This window comes from Cervus elaphus, chromosome 1 (genome assembly GCF_910594005.1).
Source record: "Cervus elaphus chromosome 1, mCerEla1.1, whole genome shotgun sequence".
Taxonomy (NCBI): Eukaryota; Metazoa; Chordata; class Mammalia; order Artiodactyla; family Cervidae; genus Cervus; species Cervus elaphus.
The window spans coordinates 44,181,716-44,199,721 of NC_057815.1; the positions used below are offsets into that span (position 1 = coordinate 44,181,716).

The window sequence follows — 18,006 nt, forward strand, 5'->3', positions numbered from 1 at the left end:
CCCACTCCAGTGTTCTTGCCTGGAGAATCCCAGGGACGGCGGAGCCTGGGGGGCTGCCGTCTATGGGGTCACACAGAGTCGGACACGACTGAAGCGACTTAGCAACAGCAGCAATAAACCAAGTTAGAGGCAACAGTTCCTCGCATCAGTTCCTAGAGTCTGCCTCTCCCTGGTCACCACGCAGCCCACCACCTCCTCCAGCATAGCCCCTGTTCCCCAGTGTGGCTCCTCCCCACACTAGCATCCATATGCCTGCTCCCTCCTACTCTGGGTACCAAGTTGTTGGCCAGCACACCCTGCCCACTGGCCCCACTCCATCCAACCATGGCCATCTGTCCATCTGTTAGACTCTCTGACTTGTCTCTGCTCTTTGATGTTCAAACCATCGGCTGTGACAATCATATCTGATCATTAATAATGCAATAATGGAATAGTGACTGGAGAGACACTTGGATAATCAGCTAGCACAGGCTCATTAGTGGCACAGAACAATCACGGCGATGTAATAACAGATCCCAGGAAATTTCAATTAAACCTGGAACTTTGTTAGGTTTTCATTTTATTTTCAGCACAGCGAAGGATAGCGTAATTGCAATCAACTAAAGCCAATGCAAATCTCTTCCAAAAGAGACCCCTTCCCCTGGGTATGCAAGGGAATTAAGTCCCACTCTTCCTTAGTCCTGCCCATCTTAATTCTGAGCCACTTAATGAACTCCTTCTCTGCCCTGAAGAATGTTCCAACTGAGTCCCTGGTTCCTCTTAACAACAGGATCATTCTGGCCTCCAGCTGTAATGATAAAGATGAAAATTAGCATCCAACGAGGTCGGGACATGTGCCTCGCCCTTTATATGGTGAATCTCATTGAAAACTCACTGTTGTTTATTGAGACACTGATTACCATTACCATCATTTTACCCATGAGGTTTTACGTGTATGTGTGCTACGTCGCTTCAGTCATGTCCGACTCTTTGCGGCCCTATGGACTGTACCCCACCAGGCTCCTCTGTCCTGGGGATTTTCCAGGCAAGAATACTGGAGTGGATTGCCATGCCCTCCTCCAACCCAGGGATCTTTCCAACCCAGGGATCGAACCCTCGTCCCTTGAGCATCTCCTTCACTGGGTCCTTTACCACTAGTGCCACCTGGGAAGCCCTCGCCTATGAGGTCACTGAACCTCAAAGTTGAGAAAAATGCTTTGGGTAACACATCTTGTAAATATTAGTGGTGCAGTCAGAAATGTAAGCCAAATCTGCCTGGGTCCAAAGCCCACAACTGTTTGCCTCACTTACAGTCTCTCTCTTCTCCCCTCCCTTCCTCCTCTCTCTCTCTCTCTTGCTCCTTCTCTCTTTTCTCCCACCCCTTCTGCATTAGGTATTGCACAGCCTAGAAAATTCAGAAGAAGGATAGGGTAACCCAAGGACTGTCCTCCCTATGCACCTCATGTCGGGGCTTTGGTGTCCAGTTTACGGTAGACAACTGTGGAGATTTTTTTTAATAGAGCTCCTTTTATATTTATATTTTTATTGTATAATCGCTTTACAATGTTGTGGTAGTTTCTGCCATACACAAAATTGAATCAGCCATATTCATATATATGTACACGTATATCCCCTCCTTCTTGAACATCCCTTCCACCCCCTCCATCCCACCCCTCGAGGTCATCACAGAGCACTGAGTTAAACTGGGGAGACTTAAAGAACAGTTTCCCTGAATGCTACCCCCAAATCAAAGCACCTAACCAAAATCTCTGGGAATGGAGCCCAGGCATCTGTAAGTTTTCAAGGCTCCTTTGGTAAATTTAAAGCCATTGTGCTCAAAACCAGGCTTCCCAGGTGGTACTAGTGGTAAAGAACCTGCCTGCCAATGCAGGAGACCTAAGAAACTTTTGTTGAATCCCTGGGTCAGGAAAATTTCTCTGGAAAAGGGAATGGCTGCCCATTCCAGTATTCTTGCCTGAAGAATCCCATGGACAGAGGAGCCTGGAGGGCTACAGTCCCTGGGGTCGCACAGAGTCCGACGCGACTGAAGTGATGCACGGACGCAAGCACTTGCTGAAAAGCTCGCCCCTTGCTGGTGGGGACTCCAATCTGGACCAGTGGCTCCACCCTGCACCCCATGAGTTTCAGAGGGAAAGTGAATCTGGGCAAGGCTCTTTCTGAGAATGTGTGTGCTGACTCCCCTTCCATGACCTCAGCCCTGGCTTCCATTTCCTCATCTCTGATACGAAGTGTTGGGCCCAGCGGTGCTTTTTTAGATGCCTGCTTGCTCTGGCTGCCTGCAGCTCTGACAGAGGTTTCCCAGAATGGGCAACACCTTGTCCCAAGTCCACGAATTGTCACAAGCTTGTCGGGGAGGGAATTCAGGGCCAAGGGAAACTTTTCAGGACCCCTTAAGTCAATTTCTCAAAAATCAAATCACACTGCTTTGTATTTGCCTTTAAATCAACTCACTTCATTAAGTTAAATGTTTTTTAAAACTAAAGCTTATATCATTACCATATATGGACAGCAATAGCCACTGCCAAGAATCGAAGGCAACAATAATAATTTGGCCATCTAAATTCATCTCCTGTATCCTCAGCAGCGTGCAGACCACACTGGCTCCAATCTTCTCTCCCAGGCAGTTCCTCCTTTCCTTAGGCGTGATCCTGACATCTCACCTGTGGCACCAGTCAAACTGCAGAACCTCACCACTTATTCTTACAACAAAGAACCCAGGGAGGGTCTAAGTCTTGGAAGATGGAACTGTCTTTTCAGGTCTTATTGTTTAGGAATCATGCCCTTTCAGTGGACTGAATCTGCAGCATCGCCCTTCTCTGAACCTCAGTCCTGACACCAGCAGAATGGGTGTGTGTGTGTGTGTGTGTGTGAGAGTCGCTCATTCGTGTCCAACTCTGTGTGACCCCACGGACTGTAGCCGGCCAGGCTTCTCTGAGTAGTGAATTCTCCAGGCAAGAGTACTGGAGTGGGTTGCCATTTCTTTCTCCAGAGGATCTTCCCAACCCAGGGATTGAACCCTGGTCTCCTGCATTCCTGGTAGATTCTTTACCTTCTGAGCCACCAGGGAAGGCTGATCATGAGATGAGTCACGACTTGGGCTTCACGGTGTTACTAGCTGGCTCCCCCTCCCTCCCCGGCTCTTATCATCACAAGGGCAGGGGCAGAACTGACTTACGGAGAGGAAGAAAAGAAGAATGGTTGTGTGGTGATTGGAGGGACTTTAGAAAGAAAGTCCCTGGACTTCAAAGCATCAACCTCTCCAAACTTGCATGAGACACCTGATCTGCCACACTAGTAATTAGAGTTCTGGGTTTCCAGCCCATTTAGACCACTTGGGCCCCATTTCCTCACCTGTAAACACTTGGAAAACCTCCTGCTAAGTCATTTCAGTCGTGTTCGACCCGTGGACTGTAGCCTGCTGGTCTCCTCTACCCATGGGATTCTCCAGGCAAGAATACTGGAGTGGGTGGCCATGCCCTCCTCCAGGGGATCTTTCCAACCCAGGGATCAAAACTGTATCTCCTGCAGCTCCTGCATTGCAAGTAGACCTTTTTTTTTTTTTTTTTTACTGCTGGGCCACCAGGAAAGCTTTTGGTAAACCTCAGCTAGATGCTAAAAGGATTATGACCCCGCCCTCCCCTCCTGGAACTCCATTCCAGCCATGGGGCAGACTCGTGACGAGGGTGCACACTACGCAGTGCTCAGTGCCAGCTCTGATGGGTGGTCCCAGGGCAGGGAGGGGGCCACTCAGCAGTTTCCCTCTGCAAACTCCCTCCTCTCACCCCTCAACCCAAACAGTGCCTCTACCGGCCCTGCATAAAATGTGAGCAAATGTGAGCCCTTCGCCTTGTCTATTTGGGGTCCACTCGTGACTGGCAGTTGGCCTAGAGGTGAAGGGCATGGGCTCTGAGGCCCCAACTTAAGATCTGTGTCACTCACAGTCAAGTATTAACCTTTCTCAGCCCCGGTTTCTTTATCTGCGAAATAGGGACCTTCGAAGGATTACGTGACATGGTGTCTGCGTGGCACTCAGCAGAGAGGATGAGAGAGTCAGCCCTCCAGAAACATTAGGTGTAGTTCATATTGTTTTTTTCATATTGTGTTTTGGGGATGGGGCAGGCCTGGTTCAAATGTGTGATCTACTCCTTGCTATGCGTACGACCTCAGAGCCTCGCTTCTCATCCATAAAGATGGGTGATAGTGACCTCTCAGGCAAGGATATCAAAGCAGGGTCTTGAATGCTGCCCATCTTGAACCACTGCCATGGGTAAGGGGAGGCTGCATGCCCGGATGGCAGAGGGCAGTTGTGGATAGGGCAAGTTAAAGGCTCACCTGTCAGCACCCCTCCCCATCTACACTGCCCTATACTCAACCCAGAGTGACCCCTCTGAGATGCTTTTTCTTTTTTGGGTGGTCACTTTCACTGTCATCCTGAGACTGAAAGGACAGACTCCACCTCCACAGCTCTGGATCAAGGCTGGCCACCAGTTTGGACGACGTGGCTGCTGATCATGACAAGGGGCCTGTCCAGTCCGGAGAGGAGGGGGCAGCTGCTCCAGGTGAGGTGAGGGTGGAGGGCAGAGTGGAGGAGAGAAAAGGAGGAAGAGAGAGGAAAAGATGCCCTCCCTTCTCCCTCTCTCTCTCTGCGTCCCCTCCCTGCTCATCAAAACCCTCACCAGCTCCGTGAAACTCTTCAAGTGGCAGCAGTGGTACAGAGGAGAGACTCAGAAATTCTAGCGGAAGATGTGTTTGAATTTTGTTTCTGCCATTGCCACGTGAAGCTGGATGCCCCTGCTCAGAGTTGCCTCTATCTATAAAGGCGAATGCTTTGGCCACCTGATGCAAAGAGTCGACTCATTAGAAAAGACCCTGATGCTGGAAAAGATTGAAGGCAGGACGAGAAGGGGACAACAGAGGATGAGATGGTTGGATGGCATCACCGATTCAATGGACATGAGTTTGAGCAAACTCCAAGAGATAGTGAAGGACAGGAAAGCTTGGCGTGCTGCAGTCCATGGGGTCACAGAGTCGGACACGACTGAGCAACTGAACAACAATAAAGGGGAATACTTTGGGAAGTTCTTTGGGAAGTTCTCCAAAGGTCACTGGGAGGAGTAGATGAGAAACTGGCAAAGGCACAGACTTTTCTTCTTTTTCTTCCCTTCCTCTTCTTTGAATCCACAGCTTTTCAGGAGCTGCCAGATTATCACCCCATCACCCCACCCCAACCTCTGGGTGCCTCTTGGCCTCCTAAGCCTCCATCCCCCCCACCCCCACCTCTAGGCCACTCTTTGCCTCCCAAGACAGACACACTCACCACCACGACCTTGGGTGATGCCGAGGCAGATGCAGATTTCAGGCATTGTGAACTCCCAAAACATTAGGACATTGGCCATGTTATTAACTAGCCCTTCTCTGGGCTCCACCCAGGCAGACCTGAAGGCCCCTTTCTCAATGACAGGAGAAGGGGGAAGGAGATTCCTATCCCAGGAACACTTATATTAGAGCATGTGGATGATGATGGGGTACCCTCAAAGAGCATACCACTTGCCCCGTTACTCGGAGCTGGGACATGTCCTCTCCTACCCTGCTGGAGCCACCCTCTCCCTCACCTGGCATTTCTGGATTGAGGCTGCCTGTCCTTGGTCCATGTTACAGTACCGCACACCCCAAACAAGCCAGAGTCTGTTTGAAGCAAAAATCCTTCAGCAATTACCTGTAAAAACGAGATGGAGAGTGCTGGGGAGAGAAAGAGGAATTTATTTATTTGTTCTCTATGCTTTGAGTTAGTTTTTAAATTGTCCTTCTGTAGATAAAGGCATCTCTCCAGCGGCTCAGCCCCAGATCACGGCAGCTAATCTACATCCGGCGAATCAAAATAGCCTCCAAACCAGATGGAGACCCAGAGCTCACCAGGAAAGCGGAGCCGGTTCTGAGTGCTGAAAGCAGGGATTTATATAGAGTCACGTGAAGCCTTCTTGGGATTTTCTGGGGCGAGAGGGGGATAGAGAGGGGAGACTGGAGTTGCCAGGCCTAGGAAGATGCTGGGAGCGGGGAGGCAGAAGTTAAGGAAGGGAAATGGGAGTTCACTCTCACACTTTCCCTATAATTTTCTTCAAAGCCTTGAGTGGGAGCAATCTTCCCAGGGGTCAGGGTGTACGTGTGTCTGCAGTGTTCAGACGGGAGCAGACGGTGGAGGTGTTTCCTGTTTCCCAGAGAGGAAAGCATGGGCTCTGGAGTCAGGTTTGGTTTTCTGTTTCCCCTGGGAACTTTGAATGAGAGCATTTGCTCCCTCGAGCCTCAGTTTCCTGGTCTGTAAATTGGGATTATGGTATGTATCTCTTCGGATTTTGATGAGGCTTAAGAAAAGGAACAGTGAACCACTGGGTATAGACGGAATGTTTATGACTCCCTCCCAATTCCTATGTTGCAATTCTGACACCCAACACCCAAGATGATGGTATTAGGAAGTGGGGCCTTTGGGAAGGTGATTAGGACGTGAGGGTGAGACCCTCCAGGACTGGGACACGTGTTCTTATAAAAGAGGCCCCAGGGAGCTCCTTCACGCCTCTGTCATGTGAGGACACAGCAAGAAAACAGCTGTCCATGATTCAGAAAGCAGGCTCTCACCAGACACCAAATCTGCCAGCATATTGATCCTAGACGTCCAAGCTTCTAGAACTGTGAGAAATTGTTTTTTAAGTCACCCAGTTGATGGGTATTTTTGATACAGCAGCCGGAAAAGACTGAGACACCCGGGAACTGAAAAAATGTTTGTCCTCTATCCTGAGACCCTGAAGTCCCCCTTGGGGATGCCTGGTCAACCTTTGCCCAGTGAAGGAAGAGAGGTTCAGTTTAGGTTCCCACAAACTTCTTTTCTTCTCTGGGCCAGCTGGCCCCCTCCCAGAGCTCTGGTGCGGGCCCAGGCTGACAAGTGAAAGTTCACTTCCAGACTCAGAGTCCACGAGCAGGAAGAGGCCATGTCTGTATGTCCACCACTGTGGCCCTGGGGCCAAGCATGGTGCCTGGCACACAGTAGGCGCTCCATAAACACCTGCTGACAGGATGACTGAGTGAGTGATCCCAGAAGAGGAGGGTGAGTGTCAGCATCAGCGCAGACTCTGACCGCAGCCAGTGACAACGTTTTGGAACAAGGGAAGTGACTCTTACGGTGCATTGTGGGAACTTCTCAAAACACCCTTTTCCAGCACCCACCCAGCCCAGCCCCAGCTCCAAGTCTGTCTGAGACCTGGGCTCGGGGGTCACTCAGAAATGAACACAGCCAGCCTGCCCTGTCTGAGGCTGTCTCCTGAGTCTTAATCATCTTTTTGGAGGTCTGTATTCCTAGTGGAGGGCTTCCCAAGTGGCACTAGTGGTAAAGAACCTGTCTGCCAATGTAGGTAGACCTAAGAGACACAGGTTTGATCCCTGGGCAGGGAAGATCCCCTGGAGGAGGGCACAAAACTCACTCTAGTATTCTAGCCTGGAGAATCCCATAAACAGAGGAGCCTGGAGGGCTGCAGTCCACAGGGTCACACAGAGTCAGACACGACTGAAGTGACTTAGCACGCACGCCTACCTTTCTAGTGGAATGGGATCTCCTTGAGGGCAGAGATAAACTTGAGAAGCTCTCATCTTGGATGCCCAGCACAAGGACTGCCAGGGATTTGGTGGAAGGACAGTCAGGAAGATGGGCAGGGAGGGTAGGTGGGAGCCAGGAGCTGCATCAGGTGGAACAGGGTCCCTGCTGGCCCTGGGAGGTGCCTGAAGCCGGGCTCCCACTGCAGCCACCACATGGCCTGTCTGGGGCCTCACGTTCTTCCTGTCCAGGTCACACCTGGCCGGACGCCTTGCTCAGCCCTGCACTCCCTGCCCCACGTGCCCCTTGACCCTGGCCTGGCCTCCTGCTCACATATTCACCCGAGGCCAGGCCCCTGGGGCCACCAGGACTTAATGAACTGCCGAGTTGCCGAGGCTGCCTTTGGTCCCCGCGGTGTGGCCGAGGAAATCAATACCATTAATGGAGAAAATCTGGACTGTGATGTGGAGATCTGGGAGGGACTTGGTGGCCATGTGACTGCTTGCCCACCTGCTGGGGGTGGAGAGGGAAGGACACAGCAAGGAATGAGCCCTGCAGGGGAGCTGAGAGGACAGTCAGGCCCCAGGGGCCTTGCAGGGCAGGACTGGGTGAAGGTCCGGAATGAGGGTGACACCCTAAGAAAGTGCAGAAAAGCTAGAAGAGAGAACCCCAGGAAGAGCAGCACAGCGAAGGTGTGCTGGGGAGGGGAGGGGGCAGAAGAGAGGAGGGCGGAAGGGACCGGTGGGCAGCAAGAATTAGAGGAGAACGCTGGCATGCAAAAGCCCAGGGGACAGGATGGGTAAGATGCCTGAGAGGGAACACATCCGTGGGCCAGATGGCCTGGCTTCAGCAGACTCCAAGCAGACGAACAATGACGCCAGTGGGAAGTCTAGAGGGGTGGATCCCAGCAAGGGCACCTTGGGATCTGGGGGAGCAGAGCTGGGAGAAGGGAGCCATGTAGAGTGACCCACTGTATGGTCCTGTCTCGCTCACCCTGCCAGTGCCCATTCTCCCACTCCTTGTTCAGCTGATGCATCCAGTCACATCCAAGTCCCTCACCTGAAGGCAGGACCAGGGCAGGACTCAGTCAACAGTTGCAAGGGCACCGACTGGCTGGTTTTGCCAAGCACAGTGTTCCTACCTCCCTGTTCCCTCCACCCTAGTGCTCATTCATCAAGCCTCCTTGTTCACACTTTTCACTTGGTGGCCGCCTATCTGCTGAGCCAGCCTCCCCCCACCGGGCCCTCTGACTGCAAACCATCGGGGTTCCAGGGTCTCCCACTGCTCCAGGCTCCTAGAAGGCCAAGGCCAGCACAGCACAGGCGGCTCAGCACCCCGCGCTCCCCATGGCCTCAGGGCACAGCTGGCTCCCCAGTTAGACGCAGAACCCTCAAGGAGAGTGAGCCAGTTATGGCTGCAGGAAGGCATGGCCTGCACCCTGAGCTGCTCTGGACCTGATTTCAGACAAGTCCCAGCTCCTTGCAGATCCTGGGACTCCCCACTTACAAGGTGCAGGGTGGTAACACTCACCTTGCCACCTCATAGGGCTCAGCAGAACCCTCAAGTGAGAAAACAGATGTGAAAATACCACCTAAGGTGCTAGATAGATGCAACTATAAAAGGCATGTGCACACACTTGGCCCGGCCCCTTCCTCCACACAGGAGCTCCTTCCTAGGAGCCAGGATGACCCTGGGCACTCTGAGAGAGGCATCCTTATCCCTGAGGGCATTCACGGTCAGGGTAAAGAGCAGGGCAGGGTCAGTGTGGAGTCATAGGAGGAAACATCACAGACATACACAGAAATGCACCGAAGAGCTCTGAGGGGCTTCCCTGGTGGTCCAATGGTTAAGAAAGTGAAAGTCGTTCAGTCGAGTCCAACTCTGCGACCCCATGGACTACAAGGAGTCACCTTGCAATGCAGGGGACAGCGGTTCAATCCCTCGTCTGGGAAGATCCTACATGCCTTGGAACAATTAAGCCCACGCGCCACAACTGCTGAGCCCGTGCTCTAGAGCCTATGACTAAGCCTACGTGCTGTAGCTACTGAAGCCCATGCGCCTAGAGCCTGTGCTTCCAACGAGAGAGAAGTCACCACAAATGAGAAGCCTGAGCACCATGATAGTGTAGCCGCTCTAGCCGCAACTACGAAGACCCACCACAGCCAAGAAATAAAATCTTAGAAAAAAGAGCTCTGTGGCTCCCTGAGATCTTGCGAGGGTGGTTAGTTTCACAGCCCCAGCTGACACCCTGGACCTTGGTGGGAGATCAGTGACCCAGCCAGGGTGTGCTGAAGGTAAGCTCAGAGTCCTTAGCCGCATTGGTAGGAGGTAGGGAGGTTGCAGTCAAAGGACCGGGCCCCTCCATCCCTTGTGGGGTAGGGGTGGACTTCCCGATGATCTGTGGGTGCCCTGCATGCCCACCTGTAGCACTGGGCCGGGGCCCCACCTGGGCTTCGCCGGCCGCCGGCTCTCACACCTGGGAGCGGCAAGGCGGGAGCTCAGTGTTCTGGGCACTCTGACAAGAGCTTGGCAGAACAAGTCTGGGTGTGCAAATGATCTCCATCCTTAACGGCGCCCTCCCCTTTACAGCCGCCCCTGGGGCCCTTGCTCGTCCGCGGGAACCACTGCGCCCACATGGAGGAGGGGAGGGGCAGGTGTCTGAGGCCTGGAGCCAGCGACCTGTTCTCAGGGGGGGCAGGGCAGGGGTCTGATGTAGGAAAGGATGTCAGACGAGGGGGTTCGTGCCAACGGGGCTTACTGGGGGCAAGTCTGGGCAGGGCTATTTGCTCAACCTCCTGGAAAAGCAGTCCCCGCCTCCCTAGCTCTGCCCCCGGAAAGAGCTTGCTTGGGGTTCCCACCCAAGCCCCACGCCCCTTGTAGGGACCCAGGACCAAACAATGGCCCACCCCACACTGCACACTCCCACATCAGCTGTCCCCTCAGTGGCCTCCATCTGGCCTTGGGCCCTCTTCAGCCTCATCTCTGGGCTTCTGGGGCCCTCAAGCATCACCACAGTCAGCAAATGTGCTTTTCCAGTTGGCTATGAGAAGGCAGAAAGGTTTCCGAAGACGCTGTTCTCCCAGGGTTTAACCACAGAATCAGGATGGGCCTGTGGCAAAATCGAGGCTGTAGACCCTGGAATCACAGCCACATCAAAGCTTTCCAGTCCTTCATTGCACATCCCTCACTTCGTAGACCAGAGGGGCAGAGATGCCCAGGAGCACACCGCTGGTGGACACAGGGCCCATCCCACCAGGAGCCCAGCCTGTCTTCAGCTCCTTCCAGCCTGAGGCCCCTCTTCCTACATGTCCCCCAGGGTCCTTGCCAAGTGCAGGGGCTGAGCAATCAGGGGCTAAGACACCCTCCATCCAATGCATCCCAGGAGACATGCCTCTCAGAGAGTGAGAGGACCCTTAGGGACTGGCAATAGTGACAAGACTGGAAAGAGGCCAGCTGGAGTCACCACAGCCCCAAGCAGGGCTGTCCAAGCCACTCTCCCATTGGTGGTGATATCACAGAGGTGGGCTCTGGGCCGCAAGTCAGGAAACAACCTGCTGCTTGAAGCTGCACGACCTTGTAGCTGCAAGTTGTAGAATCTCTCAAAGCTCCATGCTCGTCTGGAAAATGGGCATATACCTACCTCTGATTCGCTGAAAGGGTGCCCACAGATGGGTGTGCAGCTGGGTGTGTACCTCACAGCAGATGCCCAAGCACTCCTCACCTTTCCTCTTTGCTCCTCCCCTTCCCTCTCTGGACTTCAGTCTCCAGAACTGTAAGAGGCAGAAGTAAATTAAAATGGTTTTTATTACATCTTACGACCACCTTTTCCAACCCCCAGGTCATTTTTTGAAATTTCTAGTGGCTCGATGGAGCCAGCACACACACTCTGCATGAGGGCCCTTTGCCATACACACACACACAGGCCACACGGGGCACGCTGACTCTGTCACAAAATAGGATTTCAATCCTGAGTTACATATGCTCTGTGAATATGGTATTCATAGATTTTTCAGAAACAGTTCTGATTTATGACTGTTTGTCATCTGAACAGTGACATTTTTAGAATGAAAGTGTTGCCAGGACAACAGGTATAAACCAGGAATGCCCAGAAATCCTATGAATACCCACTGGGGCCATGATCTCCTAAGATAAAGAAGACTCCTGCCACCATCCCCTGCTGGGGATGCTCACTGCTCTGTGGGTCTCTGCTCTAGGACATCTCCTGAGCCCCCAGGCAGGCTCACTGCTCCTTCTCTGAACATCTCAGTTCCTCGTGTTTTCTTTTCTCTTCACAATTAACTCTGCTTTGATCACCTACTTGCCTCTCTGCCTCACATTCACCACGAGCCACTTAGGCACGGAAACCCCCATGCTGATTTCTGCCTGGCAGATAGAAGATGCTCAAGACTTTCCCGATGGCTCATTGGTAAAGAATCCACCTGCAATGCAGGAGACGCAGGGGTCATGGGTTACATCCCTGGGTTGGGAAGACACCCTGGAGGAGGAAATGGCAACCCAGTCCAGTATTCTTGCCTGGAAGAGCCCATGGACAGAGGAGTCTGGTGGGCTACAATCCATGGGGTCACAAACAGCCAGACACGACTGTGCATACAGGCACAAGAAATGTGTATCACAAGAAAGAACAATGACTTCCCAGTTAAGAGCAGGAATGTAGGCAGAGAGCAGGGGGTTAATGCAGCTCCTGGTCGAAGCTGGAAGAGTCGGCTTAGCCATCAAGAAGAGGGCTGCTGTTTCCTCCCAGGCAAGCCAGAGCAGGCTTCTGCGCTCTCCCCCTCCAACCCCCGCACACACAGCTCTGCAAATGGCACCTGGTGGTTGGCCAGGGAGCTGACATCCTCATGCCCGCAGGTGACAGGCCGAGAGGACAACCAGTGCTTTGTTGAAAGGTTTTCAGAGTCAGAGTCTCTGCACTCAGAAGAGGAAAGGCAATACAGAGCCCTCTCCAGGCAGGGCCCAGCCTGGCTCCGGCATCCAGAGTGGGTCCCCTGAGCTCTCAAACCGGCTGCCTGGGTGCCATCACTTGTCACTTGACATTGGAGAAGGATGTTTCTCTCCTTTCCAGCTCAGACAAGCTTTCGGAGACGCTATCTGACTGGGATATAAATCCATTGAGAAAGCCCTGGAGGGAGCCCCTCACAAAGCCCTAAATTGGACACTAAAAACAGATAAAAGCCGATGGTTTAAAGGCTTTATGTGAGCTCCATTTGGGGGAAGGAATGAAAGCAGGGATTTAGTTTGTCCTCACCTACCAACACACTTTGGGAGGCTGAGGACTGAGATTTTAAATCTTTTGTGTTCCTGTCGCATGGATTCGAGTGGACGATGAGCCGGAGTGGAGCCCCTGAGCTAAGACAGCCGCTCCCTTGCCTCTCCACCACTACCCCCTGCGCCAAGTGCAGGGCTCAGCACTCCAACACTGAGCCCTGGCACAGCCCAACAGCTGCCCCAGTGATTACCCAGGTCAAGGTTGGCGGCATTTCTTTAGGGCCAGCTGAGCCAGGTCTGCCTGTGCTGCTCCTGCAGACCAAGGCCCAGTTTCCCCAGACCAGGTGGGAGACGGGGTAAGTTAACCAAGAAGGGGTGTTGCCTACCTGGACGCTACCTCCTCACATACCTATATCTTCCTTGGCTGCGACCTTGCAGAGCAAACATGGTACCTAGTAAGATGGAAAGGCCAAAATAGACATTTGGGGAGGACTTTGACCCAACACCAAGGATACCATGGAACCTGGAGTGACCAGGAGCACACAGCCATTCTGCAGCCCCCCCTTTAAGGTGATCAATGCAAGTGTAGCTGTTCCGATCAACAGTCTAGGCCATCACTTTCTCAAAATATTGCCATGAGGGGAGTACTTAACTTCTTAACCACTGGACCACCAGGGAAGTCCCTAGTAACAGTACTTCTTAGTAAGGGAAGTACTAATCTTATTCTAATTCAGTGGTTCTCAGTTTACACATTAGAATTACCCAGGAAGCATTTTAAAATCCCAATGTCCAGACCACATCTGAGACCAATGAAATCAGAGATTTCGAGGCACTCCCCTGTCCTAATTGGCCAGACCTAAACAACAAACACATGGAGGCTGAGGGTTCGAGGGCACTTGTATTTCTCAAGATTCTTCCACTGCTGCCTTCACCTCTACCCTCTAATTTAGACCTGAAATGGGATGGGGGTGGGGAGCTGGAGGGATGCCCAGCAATGAAGGTCAAAGTCAAGACTATCACTGTTTCCTTCCCGCAGGTGTGGTAAGCCCGACCTTGGAATGGTCTGAGTTAGGATTTGCAGGTTATAGAAACAGCCTGCTGGCGTCTGGGATCATGTCAGATATGGGAGGGGTGTAGGAAGTCACATAGTTGACTACCTCCAATTTTACATATGAAGACACAGAGGAGACTGGGGTGTAATCTAACTAGGGTCACTGAACACTTGTCTTAGTCCTGGGCCCTGTGCTGTTATACAATAATGCCTCTCTTGGGGTTTCTGGTTCTATGGGACTTCCAGCTCTGCCACTGAAAGTAGTGGTCTAAGACAGCAAAATCTTTTGGCTTCTGGCAACCTCTTCCTGAATACATTCACCAGGACAAAGAGGAGAGGAGCTGTGGTAGCCCCCAGGTGAACAGATCTATTCTTGAATCTTGGCCCTGCCATATAGATTCTCTGTGACCTTGAAGACCCTCTCAGACTCTCTGAGCTTCCACTCATCTTTAAGATGGGGAAACTAGGGACTTCCCTGGTGGTCCAGTGGTTAAGAATCTGCCTGCCAATGTAGGGGGCGTGGATTTGATCCCTGGTCCGGGAAGATCCCGCAGGCCACAAGGTAGCTAAGCCTTGATCCACAGCACTGAGCCCATGTCCCCTCGAGCCTGTGATTCCCAAAGCCACCGCCACGAGAAGACTGTATACCGCAACTGAAGAGAAGCCCCCGCTCACCGCACCTAGAGAAAGCCTGTGTAGAAATGAAGACCCGGCACAGCTAAATAAATAAATAGATCTTTAAAAAAGCAGTCTACCTGTGACTGTTTGCATTAGATAAAAAAGATGGAGATGCTAGTAATGGTCAAAGGAGGCTGCTAGGTAAATGATAAATGAGCTAATGTGTCTAAGGTACCCGAGCTCACACTAAGAGCTTAGCAAAAGGTGTTTTCCACACCTCCCTTTCCTCCTCCTAGTCTTTTCCTAGAATTGAAATGATGTCTCCAGCAGGCAGGATCACTGCTGTTCATCTCTGAAAGCCATGCAGACTTGGACCAGTGTAGGATGTGTGTCCCCAAGCATCTATAGGATGGGAGCTGAAGGATCTTGCTCTGTCCCCAAGAGAAGCCCCTGGGTTATAGTAGAAGAGGTGGGGCAAGCTCCTTCAAGTTTCATAGGAACGTTGTCACAAGGTCAAGCCTCTGAGCAGAAGGGTCATGGTTCTCAGCTGGTCCCTCTAGTCCCAAGCTGGCATCCTTTACGGCCTGGAATTAAGTGAAATAATTAACTAGTCAACAAGTACCAAGTGAGTACTTACTTTGGGCCAGGGATAAAAAGAGTGACAAGACAGACATTGGACACGTTATGTCAGCTCCGGGAGTTCATGCTCCTGGAAGGGAGCATGGTGAGGGGGCTCTGACCTCGAGACTCCTCATTAGCAAGACAGGGCCAGCCCCAACTCCCTGCTCTCTTCCCAACTTTACAGTTGCTGCTGAGCCTCATGCTTTAACGTCAACCTGAGCTGAGCATGATTAGGTAGCGTAAGGCCGGATGGAAGTACAAAAAAAAAAAAAAACCCAAAGCTTACAAAGCCAAAGAAAAATGGTTCAGGAATTATATTAGCATTAATAATCGAGGGCTGACAGCCTATAGATTTAAACATTTCCAGGCCTAGTTTTTACCCAAGGCTGGGAACAGGAGCGTGGGTCTCATCACCTGCCACTACAGGAGGATGTGGTGGTAGGTTTTTCCTTTTTAACAGTCCAGGAGAAGAGGCTGTGCTTCCCAGGTGGTGGGGGCAGAGGCTGCAGGCTCACTCCAGGTAGCCCCGTTTGTTTTTGAATTGTAGATGGCCCAGTTTGATTGGAAAGTCAGAAGTCTAGCCAGGCCCCCTGCAGACCTATTTATGTAGAACCCATCTCCTCTCTGAGACTGCATAAACATCTGAGACTACCCAGGCTGTTGTCAGAGCAGGTGCCAATGTCAAGCTCATGCGGAACATTTCGGGATCGCTGGAACCCTGAACAGACCCCCCCACCCCCGCCCAATGTGCTCTCAGAATTTCCTTTTCCTGCCTCCTGTCTGCATCCTGCCACATGAAACTTTTAGCATCTGCCTCCTCCTCAGCTCCTAAGTTCAGTCCCTTCTTCCTCCTCCACCACTTCCGTTTCATCTCTAAATGATCTAATATTAATGTTCTCGTCATTACAGTGTTCAGAGGAAAAGAACGGGTTTTGTCCACAGAGAGAGGGAGTTGGGAAATTAATATAATATTTGTTCAGGATTGATTTCAAGCTGTAATCCCTGCTGCCAGAGAGACCCATCTGTTTAAAACTATCAGACACTAATTACCCAGAGCTCGAACACAATAGCAGGATTGAGGAGCCCTGTCCTGATACTCCCACACACGCTCGCAATTTAGCATTGTTATTTATTAAGGGGAAAAAAAAATCTCTCCATGAAGATGGATCTCCCATCCACTTGACTGGCAGAGGTTCCCAAAGAACTGAGCACAGTGGGAAGGAAGCCTGTGGAATTTCTTGATCAAAGACTGCCAGGAATTGCATTCATCTGGATGTACAGGCCAAATTCATTCCCAATTCTTTCCCACTCCCTGCCGCAGTCGGATTCCCCACCAAACCAACTCTTTGGTGATAGTTAATAAAGATACCATCATCCTCCAGGTAACAGGGGTTGAAACCACTGATTCCTCTTTGAACCTTCTCTTTCTTTCATCCTCTTGAGTAATCAAGTGCCAAGACCTTCAAAGTCTGTTTCTACCACTCCTCTCACATCTGGCCCGAGTCCTTTATTTTCAAGGCGAACACCCGAGTATTTGGGCAACAGTCTATCTCTTAATCGATGTTATGGCCCATTGTTACCACGATTCCTCCCACCAAAAAGGTGAGGGCAGGGAGGTGAAGTGAAGCAGAAGGGGAGGAGAGGAGAGAAAACTGGCAGCAGCACAGCTAACTAAGTCATTCACCTGTTCAGAAACCCTCCATGGTCCCCCTAGGCCACCAAATAATTGGATACTTAACACTCTCCAAGCACTGGCCTCAAGGCATTTCCAGCCTTCCTTCTCCCTTCTATTTTCACTCTGTAAATGTATAATCCAGAGAAAGTGGACTAGTCTAGTCTCCTCATTCATTGCAGACATTCTTGCCTCTTCTCCTTTGTCAAGTTCATTCTCCTTGAAAGGCCTGACCCGGCTCCCTTTGCCCCTTCCTTCTTCCAGCCCTTCCTTATTCCACAACCAGATCCCTTCCCCTTCTGTGATCCACTATAGTGTTTTGTTTAGGTCATGCTTTAAGGTATATAGAATTTGCTTAATGTATATATTTGGGTCCCTGTGATGCTACGATCCCAGTAGACTGAACCCTCCTTGAGTTGGCAAACGATATTTATGGAACTCCTGTCTGGACCAGACACTGAGCAAGGCGCTGGGAAGTAGCAGTAAATGAAACAGACATAATTCTTTCATGAGCAGTATAGTCTGATGACAGACAGTAAATTAACATGAATGTAGCATTTGTGAGCACACAGACTCCTACTAAGGAGGAGGTGCTCATAGAGATACATCACTAGACTGGGGGTATGGGAAGGTCTCTATAATAAAGCCATGGTTTAAGGCAAGTGTTATCTAGGCAAAGAAGGGAGAATGACATTTATTTTCTACCTTTTATCTGGAAGAAGCAACATGTATTAAGGTCCTTCAGAGTCACACGTAGGTTCTAGAAATGTCTCATTGGAAGCAGTGTAGAAGATGGATACCATAGGAGGCTTACAAAAGCAGGGGTAGGTGGGACTGTGGGCATGACAGCAAGACTGGAAGCTGGAAACCCAGTTAGGAGTCTGTTATAACTACTCACATGTAAGGTAATAATGATCTGAACTCTGTTGGCGAGGAGGAGTTGAATTTAAGAGACATTAAAGTGGAAAAAGAATCACTGGAATTTAATTTCCAGTGGGCTGATGGTGACAGAAAAGGATAAAGTCCAGAAAGGCTCTTGGGTTTCTGGGTTCTGGGTGGAGGGTAGTGTCCTTAACTGGGAGAGGGCATGTCAGGAGCAGCAGCACATTGGAGGTTAAGTCAGGAGTCCTCCTGGGATTTACTGAGTTAGAGGTACAGGAGATGTTATAAGGACATCCAGCCTTTTACTGGACCTACCATGATGATATTTGTAATAGCTTTACTGAGGTTTAATTGACA

At 51.2% G+C, this 18,006-nt stretch overlaps 1 long non-coding RNA gene across 1 annotated transcript in view; it reads right to left on the reverse strand.

The window, feature by feature from the left end:
* Positions 1-609: 609 nt before the first annotated feature.
* LOC122686945 overlaps positions 610-18,006 on the reverse strand; it is a 31,985-nt gene continuing 14,588 nt past the window's right edge. The window contains exons 2-4 of the long non-coding RNA XR_006339088.1: positions 11,220-11,349; positions 5,613-5,739; positions 610-787 (exon numbers count right to left, since the gene is read on the reverse strand). This is a non-coding gene — a long non-coding RNA (uncharacterized LOC122686945). The remainder of the gene's footprint in view (positions 788-5,612; positions 5,740-11,219; positions 11,350-18,006) is intronic.